The 21,975-nt window shown below is 34.8% G+C and overlaps 1 protein-coding gene across 39 annotated transcripts in view; it reads right to left on the bottom strand.

The window, feature by feature from the left end:
- Window positions 1–21,975, bottom strand: part of PTPRD (protein tyrosine phosphatase receptor type D) — a 2,298,568-nt gene that overhangs the window by 2,016,138 nt on the left and 260,455 nt on the right. For all 39 annotated transcript variants that reach the window (XM_055350539.2, XM_055350541.2, XM_055350534.2 and 36 more), the window contains exon 2: window positions 10,428–10,482. The gene's annotated coding sequence lies outside the window, so the exon portion shown is untranslated. The remainder of the gene's footprint in view (window positions 1–10,427; window positions 10,483–21,975) is intronic.

The raw sequence follows: 21,975 nt of genomic DNA, 5'->3' as shown, positions 1-21,975 counted from the left end.
GATGCATACTGCTCATGCTATATTTTATTGCATCACCTTAACTAAACTGGAACTACATTTTCCATAAATTCATTTCCTAAATGGTTTGAAGTAAGATTTGGCCACAAGAGAAATTTGCACACGATTTTGTAAGTAGAGAAGTGGTAGTAATGTTTACTCTCCAAAGGTGGATGTAGGCTGTTAGGCTCAGGAGCAGCTTGCATGCATCCCTGGCCTACTGCTGACTTAATATAGGCAGAGGGCAGCAAAAAGCCATGTAACCCCTTAAGCTCCTTTGATTCTCCTTCTCATACTTCTCAAGTTTGCATCAAGCGCATGTGTGGCTCACTGGTAAAGTTAGCCAACTTCTCTTGCAGGTCATCTATACTATCAATATTGGTGGTGGTGAGAAACATACAAGAATTCCAGTTTATCTTTATGGGTCCCAGTTCATCCCTGTGGATTTCAGTTTTGTCCTTGTTCTCCTCTACTTCACAATCATTCTTCCTTCCTAATGGTTCAGCTGACTTACAGCAATGTCACTCTCAACACCAGATGCAGATGCCTTCTGCAAACTACTCCATCAACTCTCACAATTCCATAAGATCTAAGCCCTATAATAAATGCCATAGTTTGTATCATCATAGGGATCCTGCTTCTCACCAAATACTGCCTAACGCAGATACTGGTTTGGAAGACGAGTGCTACTGCAATAAAAGCAGCATGCTTTGGAGCAGCAAAACCATCTGGCCATGGCTTTGGACCCCTGCAGTACGAGGAAGCTAAAAGGGCATTGAGAAGACTATTAATAGAAGCTTGTCTAGCTTGAAGGAGGCTGTCAGTGCAGACTGAAGAGAAGCCAGCAATTAAGCCTTCCATCTGAAAGCCCAGACACTGTGGAGCAGAGGCAAACCATTTCCCCATTCCCTGTCTGAATTCCCTGATTCACAGTTTTTTTGTGTTTTAACTAGTCTTGAAGTGGTTAGTTAAATAGTAAGAGATGGTTCATAAAGAATTTGGTGCTGAAAGTGGAGCAGTCAGTTGCATCTGCTTTCCTGCTCTTGTGTTATACACTATGCTTCTAGAATCCTGTGGGCTTAGAGGAAATTCCCCATTTTTGCTTGTTAGTCCAAATTGAGTTTTTAAAACTTGCCACCAAAAAGACTCCCAACCTATTAGAAACAAACTGTTTGAAATTTTGTCATGCATATTGATATCTAAAAATTTACTGTGTCCTTACTTATTTTTATGCAATTTTAGATGAAAAAATACCTCTTAGATAAAAACTCATGATCACTTTCAGTTGGCATTTTTGTATAAATTTAAATAAGTTATTTTGTTCAATAAGTTATGTGGTCATTCATTAAATCATCTAGGAAATATTTACTGAGTTATCTCAATGTTCAGGGTAGGGGATTAAGCAAGGAGAAGGATATATCGAATCACAGTTTTTCTGAGTAGTTAATCACACACAAGCAGCAATAAGACATGCAAACAGATACTAACACATTTCCTTGATTCTATAATGCATTTATTTTTTACATTTAAATTGTTTTAAAATCAGGGCACATCATATACTGATGGATGCATTTCATGTGAAAGTGTTTCTTCCTTTCCCTTGAAAATTTGCTATTAAATCAACAATGGCTTCTAATCATCCATAATGTCTTAGAAGGAAGAAACTATAATATTGCAGAAGTTAATATACAATAAATACCATGAGTGATGTCAGGAGTCTTAAAATGTTTCACCAGCTGAGATAATATAAGAAGACTATGAAGAATTTCAACAGGGTTTCGAAGAGGAGAGCAAAGAGGCATGACATTCAGCAAGGATCTCCTACCCATATATAAATGAACTTTCTTCTAATCCTCAAAACAGCTTTCAGCAGTAGGAATTATCTTCACTTCCCTGATCATACAACTGAGGTTCAGATTAGTGAGGAGAGAAAAAAACATCTTTGAGTTTCGAACCCATATGTCTCTAAATTGAAGTGTACACTCTTTTTAGAAAATAATATTGAGGGAATTCACATAGTATAACATACTACATGCAGCATATAACGTGTACTACCTACACCCCGTGTTCTAAATCCTATATGTAAAATAAAACTCAGTAGGTACTAATACTAACCTCACTTTATGAATGAGAAAACCGAGACCTGAAAAAATAAAGTAATTTTTTCAAGGTCACACAATTAATAAACAACAGAGCTGCATTCTGAACTCTTGCAGTCCCGTGAAAGAGTCTGTGCTTTTAACCACTATGTCATGAGCCTCTCAGGACAGTTTAAGCAAAACGCTTTGTCCCGAATCTCTAACCACCTGATTAAAAGATGCAGCCCCCTAACTTTTGATTTCCCTTTCCAAGCTCTACTGATCACCTTTTAACATACAATTGTAATATTTATTATGTATATGACGTAATGTTTGTTGCTACCACCTTCAAGTAAACACCTCAAAGAAAGATATTTTTTAATCTGCTTTGATCATGGATGTATCTTAACAGCTTGAATCATGCCTGACACAACGTAGGACTTCAATAGGTATTTGCTGAATAAATAAGTGATTGATTTCTGTAAAATACGAAGTGAGGATACTCAGTGAGTGAACAGTAAGTGGAGAGAAACAGAGGCATGGAAGTAGGAGATGTGTTCTGAGACTCCGATTAGTGCAGTTTGCCTAAGGCGTCAGGTGGGAGCAGAAAAATCAGTAAGCAGATCTCCCTGAAAGGGGGGTTGAAGTCACCCAGGAACAACCACAGGAGCCTTTGGTCCCTCACATTTTGTTTATAGCTTGTTCAGCACTAGACACTGGAAAGGAGGGCAGGAAGACATCAAAGTAGCTGTACCGTTCATATTTTTTTCTTCCTTTGGCAGCTATTTTCTCTATTTCCTGCTGACACTACAATTTCAGCGATTTAATGATACAATTGTTTCTGAAAACGACACAGAAACAGATACCCTCAGCCATTTAATTGGCTGCCCTGAAGAACTGGAATCTGCTGTTTTCTAATTTCATTTTTGAGGGGTTTGAGAATATGGAAAGGCTAGAAGAAAGACGATATTTACTTCCATTTAAAAAGGTAAAATCTTAGCAAGGAATTTTAAACTCAGCCCAGTTAATTAAGGTCTGCTATTTCCATGGCATACACCAGGATATCTATGAAGATTTTATTTGATTCTTGCAAAGATGTTACTAAAACTAAAGAAGCACAGTGCTGTTAGAAAAGTCTTATTTCTTCTCCTGTACATTTTAGGTTTTGTCTACCTAGGTCTCTAGGATCGTTGTGGAATTAGCTCCTGCATCTATGCACTTGACTGAGACTTGCTACCTTCTCAATATTTGAACTAATAAATTAAATACAAGAACATTTATACTTTCTGTTGTTGAAGAAAATTTCCCTCATTCTGCAAAATGTTAAAGAAATAATATTAAAGTTGACCCAAGTTTTCCTCATTTTTCTTCTTAACATAAAAAATGAAATACTAAATTTCTAAACAGGCAAGTATATATAGCGGAAAGAATATGGTTAGTATATAAAACATTATGATATCAATGACCACGTGCTGAAGCTAAGTATTGTGTATAAAGGAAGTATACACAATATACTAAAGATAGGGGAAGGCCTGAAAATAATTCTTCAACTTAGTTAACAAAGAAGACTCTGAAAAAAAGGTTATAAGATAATAGGCAAATATAGCTATATGTTATATCAAATGTTAAAAGGTGACTTTTCTTTATCACATTAATAGAATAAATCAGAAAATAATATAATAATACCAGTAGATCCAGAAAAAGGATTTGACAAAATCCAACTTCCACTCATGATAAAATCTCTCAGTAAACGAGGAATAGAAGGGAACTTCCTCAACTTGGTAAAAAATATCTATCCCACCCTCCACCACCAAAAAATATAACATACTGAAAATATCACATTGGTGAGAAGCTCGAGGCTTGCTTTCTAAGATCAGGAATAAAGCAACAATATTCCCTCTCAATATTCATTTCAAACAATATACTGGAAATCATAGATAATATTACAAGAAAAGGAAATCAATTTACTTTGTTTGAGAAGGAAGAAATGAAACCGTCTTTGCTTGCAGATGACAAGATCACCTATGCAGAAAATCCAAAGCAACAACAACAACAACAACAAAAATCTCATGGAACTAATCAGCCGTTATAGCAAGGGATTCAGCACACAAGGTCAATAAAGAAAAGTCACTTTTTCTTTGATTGACAGTGATAAGTCAATCACTGTCTTAACCACCAGCAATTAACAAGTGGAATTTGAAACTAAAAATACAATATTATTTACATTAGTGCCCAAGAAAATGAAATACTTTGGCATAAATCTAACAAAATATGTATGTGATATACATGATACAAACTATGAAACTCTGATGAAAGAAATTAAAAATCTAAGTAAATGGAGAAATATTCCATGTTCAAGAACAAGAAGACTCAATGTCAACATAACAATTCTTCTCAAATTAATCTAAATATGTAATGCAATCCCAATCAAAACCCCAGCCAGTTATATTTTGGATATTGACAAACTGATTGTTAACCTAATATGTAGAAGCAAAAACCCAGAATAGCCAAGCCAATATAGAAGGAGAAGAACAAAGTCCAGGACTGACACTACCTGACCTCAAGACTTAATATAAAGCCACAGTACTCAAGACTGTGTGGTACTGGCAAAATAACAGATAAAAAGATCAATGGAACAGAAAGAGCACCTAGAAACAGACTCACATAAACATAGTCAACTGATCTTTCACAAAGAAACAATTGCAAAACAATGGATAAAAGATCACCTTTCCAACAAATGGTGCCTGGTACAAATAGACATTATTATGCAAAAACAAATGAAAAAATGAATCTACTCACAAATCTTGCACCTTAACAAAAGTTAACTCAAAACATATCACAGATCCAAGTGTAAAAGCCAAAACTATGAAACTCTTACAAGATAACATAGAAGAAAATGTAGATGATCTTTGGTTTGATGATGACATTAGACAGAACAACAAAGGCATGATCCGTGAAATAAATAAATGATAAACTGGAATTAGTTAAAATAAAAAATTCCAGCTGAAAAAAGACACTGTCAAGAGAATGAAAAGACAAGCCACTGACTGTAAGAAAATATTTGTAAAAGAGATATCTGACAAAGGAATGTTATCTAAAATATACAAAGAACAACTAAAACTAAACAATAAGAAACAAACAACTTCATTCAAAAATGGGCCAAAGACATTAACAGGCATTTCACCAAAGAATATATACACACGGCAAATAAGCATGTGAAAAGATGCTCACCATGTCATCAGGGAAAAGCAACTTAAAACAACATAGAGATATCAGTACATACTTATTAGAATGGCCAAAATCCAGAATACTGAAAACACTAAGTGCTACCAAGGATGTGGAACAACAGGAACCCTCATTCATTGCTGGTGGGAGTGCAAATGGCACATCCAGTTTGGAAGAGAGTTTGGCAGTTTCTTACAAAAATAAACAGATTTTTGCCACCTAATCCAGCAATTGTGCCCCTTGGTATTTACCCCACGGAGTTGAAAACTTATGTTCACACAGAAAAACTTCATACAGATGTTTCTAGTAGCTTTATTGATATGGTATGCTTCTAATTAATAAATGTGAATACTAAAATAAGTGAAAGACTTATTTTAAGTCTTTTTTTAAAAGTGAATACTAAAGTGAAAGGATACTAAATAAGTGAAAGACTTATCTGAGATTCAGAAAGGCTGAATCTCAGCATTTGGGTGGAAGAGAATTAGTAAGCAGAAGGAGAATACCAGCTTTGTGTGGCTCCCAAAGTGACTACCGGAAGGAAACGAGCATGAGGATTATGGGCGGGAGTTTTTTGTGGGCCAGAAAATGGTTCACATAATTTTGCCTATTTTGCATTTGCCAGAATTCAGTCACAAATAAAAAATAATATGAAAAGAGCCAGGATTAGCAAGCATAGAATAAATCAGAAAATAACATAATAATACCAATAGATCCAGAAAAAGGATTTGACAAAATCCAACTTCCACTCATGATAAAATCTCCAGTAGCCAAGAATATTAGGTCTAGGTAATATTTATGTCTGTCCTAGATGGTTGGAAGGTTGAAGATAAAAAGAATGAATAAAAAAAATCGAGGAGGGGAGACAAAAAAGTCGACAAATAACAATAGGCAGGAACTATAAAGAGCTATATCTAAAACAAAATACTAAGGGGACACAGGGACTAGGGTATTAGACCAGTAATGAAATCTGGAAAATACTACTAAAACCAGACTGTGAAGGAATACTGGAGCTTTGGAAGTTGGATTTAGGGACTAAAGTCATTCTCTATAGACAGAGATGAAATGGTTCCAGATGTGCAATGAAGAAATAAATAGCCCAGGAAATTCTGAATGGAGAATATCCATTCAAGGTCATAGTCAAGGAGCCATCTGACAAACTAGACAAGGTGAGTTGGTTTGCGACTGCAGCAACTTCAGCAAATATTGGCGTCTACACAACCTTGCTTATTTAATTTCTAAAAAAACAAAAAAAAAACCAACAAAAACTTTCCTTTTCAACTTTATAGTTCTAAAATCGAGTGGCCCAATTTTGGTTTATTAAATGTGTGGAAAATATTGTATTAAATTACTTTAAATCACTTTTGCAAACACCATTTATGAAACAGAATTTTCCCCCTCATTATTATATATGTACACGTTTTATAATAAATTCCAAATAAAATGTTAAAGGGTGAGTATACATGTATATATAGATACAAGATACAGATATGCTATTCAACGTAGCACACTTTGCTCTTCCTAATGATTTATACCAAATGGATTTAGATATAGTTTCAAAGAATCACATCTATCTCTCCACTTTTCATGCATCTGAATAGGAAATTTATGTGAACAAAACAGAGATAGTATAGTTTAATAGGTCCTAAAGAAATGCAAAACATTTTAACATATGGAGGTTGTGCTCTAACAAACTTTAATACAAAACAATATTTTGTATATTCACTCATGCATTTTTTTCCTTTGCAATTTGGGAATTTAAAAAAACCAACAGTTTTATATGTAATTAAAATAATGCTTAAGTCATAAAACTCTTTTGTAATACTCAAAACTAAATCTTATTTATACTTATGTGTCAGGAACTTTACCTGCATTAACTTATTTAACATTTAGAGCCAGTCTATGAGGTAGACATTTTTACAGGTGCGGGAACTGAGGCTCAGAAACATTTGAAAACTTCTTCAAGATTATACAAATAGCAAATGGTGGAACCCACAATTTAACCTGTATAACATTTTTTTCAGAATCCATGCTTTTGATCTCCTTGCCAAGCTGTTTCCCATATTATATCTTTTATGTTAAAAAACGTTTTCAGCAATTGCATTTTCTTAACACTTTCCTAATATAAAATTTTTTTTTAAATTTATCTTGTTGGGAAAAACGCAAACTTTTTCACTCATTTCTCCATATCAGGTATTAAAGAGTCATGAAGTAAGTTTATTCCTATCATATGAACTTCATTCTATTTTGAGTCCTAAGACCAACTGAAAATGCATAAAAAGATTATATATGGAATACCACTGGGTCTTGCTAGCAGTATCAAAGTTATGTAAGGAAACAGTGCTGAGAAACCATGTTCATTGCCAGTTCTCAGCACAATTGGCTACCAGGAGTTATGTATAGTAAGTGCTATAGCTCAGTGCCTGCACAGTCTCACCTTTTCTGCTAATGAGTAACATTCTAGCAAGCAGAGGACTGATTCTTGAGACAGTTGCCTGAAATTTAATGCTCGATTTCTATCCATACCAATATAACTTTCAACTGATAGTCCTTCCACACACAGATAAATGAAACTGACAAAAGACCTGTCAGTTACAAGCCAATAATGCATTTCAACAAATAATATTTTGTGTGCCCAGCACATACTGTGGGTATTCAGTGTTCATACCAAAACCCCACAAGGTTGGCCTATTTTGACTTTTATCACATCTATAGACAAAGGTATAGTGTTATCTTTCTTTCCCACCCCAAACTGTACTCATCTTTTTATTGCAAATACCTGGCTAAAGGAAATGTCAAACCTTATATATAGAATTTACTTGAATAGCTCCTACATCAAAGTGCTGCTTTCTTAGAAGCTCAAAACTGTTAATATGTACTGACTTAGCAAAAAGAACTCTAATGGCAAAGGCATTGCTTTTGAGAGAGATAGCCCATGTTTGGAACAGGAGAAAAAATACATATTTTTCTCTAAGAAAGCGAGGAGAGATTCAATATAGAATGGATAAGCTTAGCAGATATATAGCTTATAGGATAAATGAATATAAATTAAATAGAGTACATTGCTAAAGAGGACCTGGGGTCATAAATATAATGTAGACAAAATAAAAAATTCTAACACAGAAGAAAGATTCATGGGTATAAATTCAACTGAGCAAGAACAAAGTAAATTGTTCAGAGTTCAGCTGTCATTACTTGCAAGATCATAGATAATAACCAGCAGAGTATCGAGGTGGTATTGTTTAGCTTTATTAGTGGATACATATAAGTCCTGGAAGAAGGTTTGTAAAATGAGGAGAGTCCTGAAGATTAAAAAGGAATCCTCATTAGGAGAGAAGTTGATATTGGTCATCTAACATTAGGGCAGAAAACTTTCAGACCACTTTCTTCTATAAGTGTTACAACCATGATGTTGGCATTTTAGGAACTAAATCAGTCTTAATTTGCATAAAGGCTTTTTCATTGTTGTTCTTTTGTTATACAATACAATCAAAATGCTTTAAAATAACACACCTTCTTCCTGTTTGTTTTGCTCTTCAAGAGAAAAGTAAGCATCCCTTACTTTTCCTTCCCTTCATCTGAAGTGCAAATTTAAGGTAAACAGGAATCTTCAAAGCACGAAAAGCATTTTCACTCTGAAAGACTTCTTATCTTGGAAGAAATAAGATTCCAGGATAATAAAAAGCTATCATGATATCTATTCTCTCCCTTACTTGACAGGGATTTTCAAGATGGATCGGCAAGATGGAAAGGGAATTTATTCATTCTACCAATATTTATGAAGAAAAGAGCATTTGGGATGAAAATGGATATTGGGTCCTCCTCAAAGTTGCTATAGAAACCTGGGTGATTACAGCTAATGGTGTGGGGAGAAGTCCTGTTATCTTTAAGAGATTAACAGGAAACCTTGGTCTCATTATTTTTTCACTCCCCACATTGCTCTGATGATAGCAATGTACAGATTAGAACCAACAAACAACAATAATAACAAAACAACACCTTCAATATCTCCTTGTTTATAAAGTAAAAATATAATTTTGAAAAGTGAGCTTCAAAAGCTTCCATCAACAAATCCCACTCCAGCCTTCTGAAATAACACCTTATTCTTCATAACTATATTCTTTGATTTAGCATATGCCATATTGACAATATATCCCTATTTATTTCCACCTTCAGGTTTCTGTTCATACTCTCCTCTCTAAAGAAAATGATTTTATATAACTCCACATAAATACATCTCATCCAAAAAAATGCTAACTACTTTTTCAATAATTATTTCATACTACAAGAGTTAAAGTAGCCTCTGTCTTCTAAATGCTCATTCCACATTATCTGGACAAGTTCTCAATGTCTACCTGTGATACGGTTATGTACATTTGTTGTCAATGTTTTTCCCCATGTTTACAAATATCATTATATGTAATGTTCTCATAGCGACCAGTTTTCAAAGAATTGCTAGCTGGGAGTCAATAGCAAAAGCATACCAATCTTTACAGCATATGCAGGGTCAACCCAAGTGGATCTTTCACGATTCAGTTTTCTCTTAGCACCTTGAACTATGCACTGTATCACACAGCTGGCTATATCACACCAGTGTGAGATTATATACTATTTGCATTAGTCTCTTTTTGTTTTGTTTTTTTTTGGTTTAAGTACAAAATTGTATGATGCCAAAGGTGAACATCTTCAAAGTCAGAAATATTGCGAATTAAAAACTAGCTCAGATATTAAATAGCCCTACATATTTGGATAAACTACCAACCATCCTAGAGCCTTAATTTCTTTCTACAATAGAAATAAAACCATTTTTCTTACAATATTTTTGTGAGGATTAAATAAGATGATTCACATTAAGAATCTAGGACATGGAAAGTCCTCAAATGGATGCCAACATCTCATGAGCAATACTGTCAGAAGATTCCATAATTCACTTGGAAGATTTCTCCAAAGTGTATAGCAAGACTAAATCCAGGTGGCACACCATTAGTGCACTGACCTTATGTGATCTAAGCAGGGATAAGAACATGGTTTCATGTTTTAAATATTATTTCTCAAATGAGAAGCTATTATTATGCAATGGATAGAATTCAGTTTCTTATTATCTATTTCTAGTTCACAGATATTACTTACTAGTTGTGTGACTTTGAGACAGGTCCTTTACTTCCTTGATTCTTCACTTCTTCACCTGCAAAAATGAGGACATTGGGCTAGATCCATTATTTTACATTAATTTTTAAAAGTATTGGTTTCTTCATTCTGTGAATAAAATTGTATGGAAGTACAAAAACTGAAAGCATTAAAAGCAGAGTTGTTCTGAATAATACAAGGAGAAAATCTAGGACCTCCAACTTTCAGTATAAATCTAGTCCATGGTTAACAGCAGATTCATGAAAAATTGTGACAGTTAATCAGTTACTAAGGCTTACTCAGAAAGTACATACAAGAAATGCCAAACGCTAGGCCACTATAGTCACAGAATATTACCTAAAGAAAAATAGCCTTTGAAGCTCCAAGAATTGTGCTGAGTACATTGTCTAATTAGCTGAAAATTATAAAGTGAAATTATACAACTTTAATGATTGAATAAAGAAAAAAAGTGGCTCATAACAGATAGCAAACAAATTAGAGTGATCAGACATTAATGTTTTGCGTTTTAAAGATAATATTTGGTGCAAAATTCATATGGATGAGTTATGTCTTCATACTTTCAATATTGTTAAGCATGTGTCAAGATGGCCACAGTATTGTAGAATGGTCAGTGTGCAAAAATTATGCAAGAAATCATGTAAGAAATGAAACATATGGCTTTAGAGTCTGATAGATGGTTTTAACATTGTAACATTATAGTTCTGGGCTATTTACAAAACCTCTCTAAACTGCTGCTTATCTGTAAAATGAAAATAGCAATATTGGTCTTCTTTTCATTTGTTTGTTTTGTTATTATTAAAGGATATTTGATATAGAAAGCACCAGCTCATATTGAGTTCCTAAGTAATATTAATTCTTTTTTCCCCTCTCCTTTTATGTAGTTCCATATGTATTGTTAATATTACTCAGCATAGAGTGTTAAGCAATCTTAGCAACTCAACTTTTTAATGGTATCTTTCACAGTGGTTTCTAGCTTTCTAACCTTTTGAAGCTGTTAAAATAAAGTCAAATAATGATACTGCTGTGGCTTAAGTGTATGCTAGGATCAATAAATTGTGGTTCTTGGAACAAATTGCAATTAAAGGGATAGCACTTGATTGCTTGACAGTAGGTAGTCTTTTTTGCCCAAAGAAACTTGAGTATCAATCTGATTCATAAGCTAATTAGTATGGACTTCACTTTCATTTCACTGGAAGATCATCAGATCGTATTGACTCCTGTCCACATCATGAGTGCGCCCTTGATGTTGGCCTGTGTCACTTATAGGTAACAAATCCTCTTCACTTGTTTACTTTGCTTATTCGAGATTATAGTAAGCATTTTTAATCAAATAGAATATAGAAGAAATTTAACATGTTTGTAAATAAGCACTCTAATAGCTCTAAAAACTTCAATACTATTGCCTGTCTTTTTACATTTCTATACATTTAGGATAAAACATGCCTTAATTCAGATATGATAAAGGTATCAACATTGTAAAGAATGATGATTGTTACTGAATCTTTGTAGCAATAGAAAAATTTATATAACAACTAATTACACACTAGAAAACACAACAGGATAGATATTTCATGGTAAATTATTTGAATTAATCTAAAAATAAAGAGTCAAAGTATTGTCCTCAGATGTATAAATACACTTACTTAGAGTATATTATTTTATTATTCTTAATTTTCAGCACCTTCTATTCCATGTGGTGTTTTATATGTAATAAATTCCAGCATATACCTGTATAACTATTGAATGAATATAAGCCATTCAGAGACCAAAGCAAAGTAAGTTAAGCAATCCCTTGGACTATAAAATCCATTAAGATAAATAATGTGCTTGTGTGTTTTCTTCCTCTATATGATCTACTTACCAGCATATGTCCATCCAGAGATTAAATAAATGTTTTGAATGAACAAATTAAAAAGGTTGGATTTCTGAAAAGGGACAATGACTGTTTAAATATAAAGTATCTTCTCCATTTAAATAGCCTTACCTCCATACCTCTTGTTTGTTACACACTTTTTTTTTTTATACCTTAAGTTCTAGGGTACATGTGCACAACGTGCAGGTTTGATACCTAGGTATACATGTGCCATGTTGGTTTGCTGCACACATCAATTCCTCATTTACATTAGGTATTTCTCCTAATGCTATCCCTCCCCCAACCCCCAACCCCCTGACAGGCCCTGTTGTGTGATGTTCCCCACCCTGTGTCCAAGTGATCTCCTTGTTCACTTCCCACCTATGAGTGAGAACGTGCGATGTTTGGTTTTCTGTTCCTGTGTTAGTTTGCTGAGAATGATGGTTTCCAGCTTCATCCATGTCCCTGCAAAGGACATGAACTCATCCTTTTTTATGGCTGCATAGTATTCCATGGTGTATATGTGCCACATTTTCTTAATCCAGTCTGTCATTGATGGACATTCTGGTTGGTTCCAAGTCTTTGCTGTTGTGAATAGTGCTGCAATATACATATGTGTGCATGTGTCTTTATAGTAAAATGATTTATAATCGTTTGGGTATATACCCAGTAATGGGATTCCTGGGTCAAATGATATTTCTAGTTCTAGGTCCTTGAGAAATCGCCACACTGTCTTCCACATGATTGAACTAATTTACAGTCCCACCAACAGTGAAAAAGTGTTTCTATTTCTCCACATCATCTCCAGCATCTGTTGTTTCCTGACTTTTTAGTGATTGCCATTCTAACTGGAGTAAGATGTTATCTCACTGTGGTTTTGATTTGCATTTCTCTGATGGCTAGTGATGATGAGCATTATTTTCATGTGTCTGTTGGCTGCATAAATGTCTTCTTTTCAGAAGTGTCTGTTCATATCCTTTGCCCACTTTTTGATGGGGTTGTTTGTTTTTTTCTTGTAAATTTGTTTGAGCTCTTCGTTTTCTTGTAAATTTGTTTGAGCTCTTCGTAGATTCTGGATATTAGCTCTTTGTCAGACGGGTGGATTGCAAAATTTTTCTCCCATTCTGTAGGTTGCCTGTTCACTCTGATGGTAGTTTTTTTTTTGTTTGTTTGTTTTTTGTTTTTTTTTTTTTGCTGTGCAGAAGCTCTTTAGTTTAATTAGATCCCATTTGTCTATTTTGGCTTTTGTTGCCATTGCTTTTGGTGTTTTAGACATGAAGTCCTTGCCCATGCCTATGTCCTGAATGGTATTGCCTAGGTTTTCTTCTAGGGTTTTTATGGTTTTAGGTCTTACATTTAAGTCTTTAATCCAACTTGAATTAATTTTTGTATAGGGTGTAAGGAAGGGATCCAGTTTCATCTTTCTACATATGGCTAGCCAGTTTTCCAAGCACCATTTATTAAATAGGGAATCCTTTCTCCATTTCTTGTTTTTGTCAGGTTTGTCATAGATCAGATGGTTGTAGATGTGTGGTGTTATTTCTGAGGCCTCTGTTCTGTTCCATTGGTCTATATGTCTGTTTTGGTACCAGCACCATGCTGTTTTGGTTACTGTAGCCTTGCAGTATAGTTTGAAGTCAGGTAGCATGATGCCTCCAGCTTTGTTTCTTTTTGCTTAGGATTGTCTTGGCAATGTAGGCTCTTTTTTGGTTTCATACGAAGTTTAAAGTAGTTTTTTTCCAATTCTGTGCAGAAAGTCTTTGGTAGCTTGATGAGGATGGTATTGAATCTATAAATTACCTTGGGTAGTATGGCCATTTTCACGATATTGATTCTTCCTATCCATGAGCATGGAATGTTCTTCCATTTGTTTGTGCCCTCTTTTATTTCATTGAGCAGTGGTTTGTAGTTCTCATTGGTCCTTCACATCCCTGGTAAGTTGGATTCCTAGGTATTTTATTCACTTTGTAGCAATTCTGAATGGGAGTTCACTCATGATTTGGTTCTCTGTCTGTTATTAGAGTTATACACTCTTTAAAAAAGCAAACCAAAATCAGAATCAAATAAATAATTTTCTCATGCCTTGCTTTCTCTGTTGTCTCATATTTATGTTATTCATTTTAGATGCTATTATAAATCTAAAATCATATAAATCTCCTATTATACTATAATAATGTAATTTTATCTTTCTGAGCATTAAATCCTTTCTCCCCATCATAGAATGGAAACTTGGTGAAGACTATGGCTAAAAAAGACTTATCTTTTTGGTATGCTGATGAATTCCAATCACCCACCATTGCATCTGATTCATTGCAAGTGGTCAATATTTACTGGGCAAATTCAAAATTATCAAAATTCAAAATAATCAAAATTATAAATTTTAAATAATATTTCAGACAACCTCAATTTACACATGGAAATATATTTTCATAAATTTATAGTGAACATTTTTTCTTTTTTTAAATTTTGTTATTATACTTTAAGTTCTGGGATATATGGCAGGTTTGTTACATAGGTATACACATGCCATCGTGGTTTGCTGCACCCATCAACCTGTCATCTACATTAGATATTTCTCCTAATCCTATCCCTCCCCTAGCCCCCCACCCCCCACATGCCCCAGTGTGTGAGCTTCCTCTCCATCTGCCCATTTGTTCTCATTGTTCTACTCCCACTTATGAGTGAGAACATGCGGTGTTTGGTTTTCTGTTCTTATGTTAGTTTGCTGAGAATGATGGTTTCCAGCTTCATCCACGTCCCTGCAAAGGACATGAACTCATCCTTTTCATGGCTACACAGTATTCCATGGTGTATATGTGCCACATTTTCTTTTTCCAGTCTATCATTGATGGACATTTGTGTTGGTTCCAAGTCTTTGCTATTGTGAACAGTGTCACAAAACACATACGTGTGCATATGTCTTTATAGTAGAATGATTTGTAATCCTTTGGGTATAATCCCAGTAATGGGATTGCTGAGTCAAATGGTATTTCTGGTTCTGGATCCTTGAACAATCGCCACATGTCTTCCACATGCTTGAACTAATTTACACTCCCACCAACAGTGTAAAAGCATTCCTATTTCTCCACATCCTCTCCAGCATCTGTTGTTTCCTGACTTTTTAATGATCGCCATTCTAACTGATGTGAGATGGTATTTCATTGTGGTTTTGATTTGCAGTTCTTTAATAACCAATATCAATCATTTAACCTCTTTCATATATGACAACACAGAAAATATATGGCATTTAAGCAATTATATTGAAACACAATTTAAAACAGTACAACCAGTGATAGTATTTGAAATTAATAGGATTCTAAGCTCAAAATGCTTAAGTAAATGTTTCCATGTAAAAATTGGTAGAAGTCCATGAAAAGAATTAGAAGCAAAACATATTCCCTAGCTCTTAATGTCATCCAAAACAAGAACCTGTGTTCCTTGAAAGCAAAATATATGTCTTATTGACCTTGTTATGTCCAGGAATGAACATGACACCTGGTTCATTTTGAGGCTTCAATTCATGTTTTAAATGCCTTAATGAATGAATCAATCAACTAGGAGGTTCAGAATGTTTAGGAATTGAAAATTGACGCATAAAGTATGAGGAGGACAAAATAAAGACTGAAAAATTATATAAGAATATATGATACAGTAATTTAATAATTTAATATCAAAAAACTATTCATGTGCTGTAGTTTCATAAGATTACGGTTTTATTCTAAACTGCAAGTGATATTAGAATTCCAGAAAATATAAAGTATGTTTGCATAGGTAGATTTTCAGACATTCATGATGAGGCATTATCTTTTTCCATTCTAAGGTCAGTGACCTCAGATTCGAGTTGTAGATAATATTTGACAGCATCTTTCTCCCATGCCTGTAAACTGATCTGGTAATGAGAGAGGATATCTTGTTTTCCTGTACTTGTGTTACATTTACTGAAGTGAATGGGTGGAAAAGTTTGTACAGGTGTGGGTCTGAAAGCAAGAGGTAATGTAATTTCACAGAACATGTGATTTGTCATAGGCCTTACAGCAAGGGTCATAGCTCTGAGTAATCTTAGATCTATCCGTCTGTCTAATTATCAATTTGTTAGAAATCTTGCAATAAAGAATTATAGTTTTATGAGCTGCATAATTATGATGTCATTACAATAAACCAAATGTTTAAATACTTTTATCTTTCAGGTGGCCACATGCTAGACCATGGGGAAAAAAAATAAAAATTATCTTTTCTGTCCTTACTATAAGGCACACCTCCCCTCCTAACTCCCTGAAATTTCACTCTCATCAGCCCAGATCTCCACCACACACCCAGTTGTCTTTCTCTACTCTTCTTTTCTCATTCCTGTCTTTACACTTCATTGTCTGCCACTGTTTTTCAATGGGGCTAGTCCGGAACTAGTCCTGCCTCTATGAGCATATTTTGTTTTTCCTCCATGTATTTTTCCTCTCAAATTATTTCTTTGTAAATAAAATTTTTGTTGATGCATAATAGATGTACATAGTTTCAGGTATATGTGATAATTTAATTCATTAGCATACTTTGTATGATTTGTAAAGATGGAATGTCCATCGTCTTAGCTATTTGTCTTTTTTTTTTTTTTTTTTTTTTTTTTTGAGATGGAGTTTTGCTCTTGTTGCCCAGGCTGGAGTGCAATGGCACGATCTCGGCTCACTGCAACCTCTGCCTCCTGGGTTGAAGCGATTCTCCTGCCTCAGCCTCCCAAGTAGCTGGGATTACAGGTGTCTGCCACTACACCTGACTAATTTTTATATTTTTAGTAGAGACAGGGTTTCTCCATGTTGGTCAGGCTAGTCTCGAATTCCCAACCTCAGGTGACCACCCGCCTTGGCCTCCCAAAGTGCTGAGATTACAGGCGTGAGTCACTGCACCCGGCCAGCTATTTGTCTTTATGCTGGAAACATTCTAATTATTATTTTCTAGATATTTTGAAATGTACAATAGGCTGTGAGCAGTGGCTCATGCCTGTAATCCCAGCACTTTGGGAGGCTGAGGCAGGAGGATCATCTGAGGTCAGGAGTTTGAGACCAGCCTGGCCAACATAGGGAAAACCTATCTCTACTAAAAATACAAAAATTAGCCCAGCGTGGTGCATGTGCCTGGAGTCCCTGCTACTCAGGAGGCTGAGGCAGGGAGAATCGCTTGAACCCAGGAGGTGGTGGCTGCAGTGACCCGAGATCATGCCACTGCACTCCAGCCTGGGAAGCAGAGCAAGACTTCGTCTAAAAAAACAAAATGTACAATAGATTCTTGTGAACTATAGTCACACTATTTATCTATCAAGCACTAAATCTTATTTTATGTCAAACCTTATATTTGTACCCATTAATCAACTTCTCTTCCTCTCTCCTTCCCAGTTACCCTTCCTGGCTTATGTAGGATTATTTTTTTTTTAAGGCAATGTTAGGATTGGTCTGAGCTTCTAACTATAAACTCTAAAATATCCATTCACCTATGCCAATGATCTACTTTCTCAATATGAAATGTTGTTATCTAAGTTTCTAAGAGTGCTGTTTAATTTTAGGCAAAATGAATGTTAGAAAACGGCATTTAGAGGGACAAAAACAACCAAAATGATTTAAAACAGGGTTGACGAGCATATGCTGCAAGTGGTAAAACACTGCCCCTTACGTGGTGCACATCAACACTCAGTCAAAACTCCTTCCCTCTAAGCAAGGATGCAGCCTCTGAATTCTTCTAAGTAATATTCCCTTGGTCAGATAAAGCATAAAACTTGTCTTCTCTGTATTAAAAATGTACCTTTTAGTATATGCTATTGAAAAATGAAAAAAAGTTTACCTCCCCTGTTTGCATATAACATTTGTTACATTACTTCATTTTAAAAATCTTGTAAAGTTTTTCTAATAATGTGAGTAAAACGCTATTACGGAACTTAGATATATGTGTGAAAGGAAAATAAATATTGGGACCTTAAACTCACTAAGCTAAAAGGAAAAGTCTAGCTGGGAACTTGGTCACGCAAGCCTGCCTGCTATTTTGGTCCCTAAATAAGATGGCTACAAAGATGAAAAGCTATATACCTCCCTAACATTTTGCCCACAAGTAAATTCCTTGTGGGCCCCAAGATTTTTACCTTCAAGCGTATCTGTCAAAGTTCACCATGGCAGTGTAATTGATCAACCTATCAATTATCTTTGCAGGTACAGGGGACATAGGACAGAACTCAGAGTCATCCCTCTGCCCACCTGAAACAAATGCATATCTGACTGTTTCCTCTGCCTTATTATCTGTGTTATAGTATATAAAAATGCAGATTCACTGAGCAGGACAAAGGCATTAATATTCTCCCCTACTGCAATCTCACATGATAACTGTGTATTTCTCAACATCCTGTCCTTTCCCCTTTAAATTTGAAGCCCTCAAAATCATCTTTGGGTAAAGTCATAGACCTGTCTCCAGTGGGGCGGGGGGTGGGGGGCATCCTTAACTTTGGCAAATAAACCTCCGAAAATGAGACCTGCCTGGATCATTTTCCTTGATTGACATATGCACACAAACACACACACAAACACACATTCATATATATTTTCTAGCTGTAATTACGGCCCCTGCAGATAAATTATTCCAGTTAACATTGTGGCCTATGTTCCCATCTGTCATACCTAAATAAACAAGTTACTAAATAGGAAATATGCACAGACACATACACAAAAATGCATATACATAAACCTCTCTATTTGATATACTGTGGATTTGTTTCCATGTCCCTCAGTACTTTTTAGAATGTCATTTGAATAGGTCTTTAAGTTAAAATTAATTTTGACTGTGTGAATACATGAAAAAGTATAAAAAGGTCATTTTCATTTCATAATATCTGTTGAATTTAGGCTTAATTTAAAAATAATCATTAAAAATAAAAATAAATTTTAAAAATCACCTTCGGTAGGCTGAATAATTGCATCACAAAGAAGTCCACATGATAATTCTAAGTACCCGTGAATATCTTACAGGTGCATGCCACCATCCCCAGCTAATTTTTTGTATTTTTAATAGAGATGGGGTTTCACCATATTGGCCAGGTAGGTCTCGAACTCCTGACCTCAGGTGATCGGCCCACCTCGTCCCCCAAAGTGCTGGGATTACAGGCATGAGTCACTGTGCCCAGCCGGGATCCTTTTTCTTTTAAATAATTAAAAGAGAAACAGCAATGCCTATCAAGGCAGCTGGATTGGTCAAATTAGCTTGGAGGACAATGTAAGTTCACAGACTAGAAAAGTCTATGTGACACTATTGATTAGACAATACTTCACGAATTAATATAGACCCATTTCATTGGTGTGCAGAGTATACATGTTTTTTTTTTCTTCTCAGCACCCTGGATTATATCTTAAGAAAGATGCAGCATAGACGCCTTATCAGTTTTTAAATGTTTCAGGCATTAATTAGCAAAGACTCTCTTTTTGTTGTCAAAATATAGTCAAGGGAATTATAAGAAGAAACTTTAAAGACCAAGTCAATTTATCTTGTAAATACTCATTCTAAACAATTCTGTTATCTAAATATTACCTTTATTTTACATGATATTTATTTGATATAATATACTTCAGGGTGGCTCACTTAATCTTTCCAGATTTCAATTTACTTATTATTAATAGTATACCATTATTTTATAAAATCAAAAAAAATTAAGCATTTACTTTGAGTCTCTCTGCTAAGCTTTTTACATATATTTTGTCATTTAATCCTCATTACGATATACAAAACATATTGTCATTACTTCTATTTTATAGATGATGAAACAGAGGCGCCTAAAGGTAAGTAATTTTCTAAGATCAGGATCTTGGTTAGTGGTCAAATGGGCCATCTGCCAAAACAGTCTATACTGTATTACACTGTATATAAAAAGATAATAAAGGCTTCTGCACAACCTCTCAAAACAATAATTAGGATTAAATTCATCCATGCATTGAGTTCTACATTCCATCATAAAGCTAATGGTCATCGTGCACTTAGAATGTGCTCACCAAATACTGAGCGTGGTGGGATACAGCTATGAACCAAGAGACAGGTGTTTGGCCTTATGGAGTTTACGGGATAGGTGGAAAGACATCGTAATTCCTTAGAGTCATAAAATGGTGATGATATAAAAAAAGAAAGTACAGTGAGCTATGATAATAGCAGAGAAGAGATGGGTATAATACTGAAGAAAGGAGCCAAAGGTCAGTTTTAGGGAGATGGCATTTGAGCTAAGATACATAAAAGGAGGTTCACTAGGCAGATACCAAAAAGAGAAGTCATGATACATAACGTCACTTTATAAAGTGTTAAAGAATTGTAAAATTTGAGGCATTAAGCATTAAAAGAGAGTTGTGACAAATGTGTTGAAGAAAAATATGCTTGCAAACTCAGCTGTAAATTTTTTTTTAATCATCTACTATCGTGGATTATCTAAATTACTGTCACCCTCCATTTATGTGGATAATGAGTTGACTAAGTATTGAACATGTTTAAAATCGCTAAACCCTGTCTTTTCCTGGCTCCACGCATTGCCTATCATATGGTCGACACTAACCAATCTGTTTCTTTTACTGCCCAATTACACTTTGATAGAGATTAAGAGTCACATACACACATCTTCTTTGTAGAAAAGGGAATGGATTTGTTCAAATGCGACCTCTTATTCACCAGTAAGAATATATATTGTATTGGAGTCATAAAGTGATTACTGACTGCTAAATAGCCACATTGGATTCAATCATAGCTGGAACCCTTAGCTTTTAACTGTGGGAAACAGAGGATCAAAAGCTATGATTTATCCAAGAAATAATACTGGGCAATCAGAGGTTAGTACCTCTCTATTTTAATTCTAACTTTTTTTTTTTTTTAATGACAGAGAGGGTTCCTAAAATCTTTTATCACATTTGCACTAGAAAAAAAATGTAAACTTTTTCTCTGTGTCTTAATTTCCTAAGCTTTTTGAGGAATGAAAATTTGAAAATGCAGGAAAACGTAGAGGCCTAGAACATAATAGACACATTAATTTCCCAAATGATGGTACTTTGATAGTGAAAGGGGATGGGTCACAGATGGAGATGGGCATAGATGTGTTAGCAAACCTCCTTAGGAAAATGTGCCCTACAAAACAGACTGAGTTTTGAGTCAGTATTAGCTATGTATGCCAATTAACTCTGGAGGCATTGATAGGTAAATCCTATTTCATTAAGCTTCATTTTGAGAACCACAAGTGGTGGAAAGAGAACTGAATAAAGTGGCTTCTTATTCACCAATCTCTGGACTCTGCTTGTAGTTCTAAAGCAAATCATATTTACCTCATTAACCTTTGGCAGGCAGTTCATTTTCACCTCATTTTTGAAACTAAATTGAGTTTTCTTCGTTGGATTTTTAAGAAATCACTGTACTAAAATCAAAATACATAAAATTACTTTATCCCGTTTTAATATCAATGGATTATTTTAATTATACAAACACTCCTGCTGATCTGGGTCCTTGTTTCATCGCTAGAAGTACTTGACTCAATATTAGTACATCCCTTCAATTGGGCAGATTCTTATACTCGATTGAATGTTTTGACCATTCTCATTCCTATTCTTCTTCCATCCTCTCTAACACATTTTGTTTGACTAAGGCTGAATTAACATGATTTATTGCTATTCAAGTAGAAATTTTACATCA

The sequence above is a fragment of the Gorilla gorilla genome, chromosome 13 (genome assembly GCF_029281585.2).
Source record: "Gorilla gorilla gorilla isolate KB3781 chromosome 13, NHGRI_mGorGor1-v2.1_pri, whole genome shotgun sequence".
In the NCBI taxonomy this organism is placed as follows: domain Eukaryota; kingdom Metazoa; phylum Chordata; class Mammalia; order Primates; family Hominidae; genus Gorilla; species Gorilla gorilla.
Note: the sequence above shows the minus strand (reverse complement) of the source record. Positions and strands in the feature narration are given on the sequence as shown.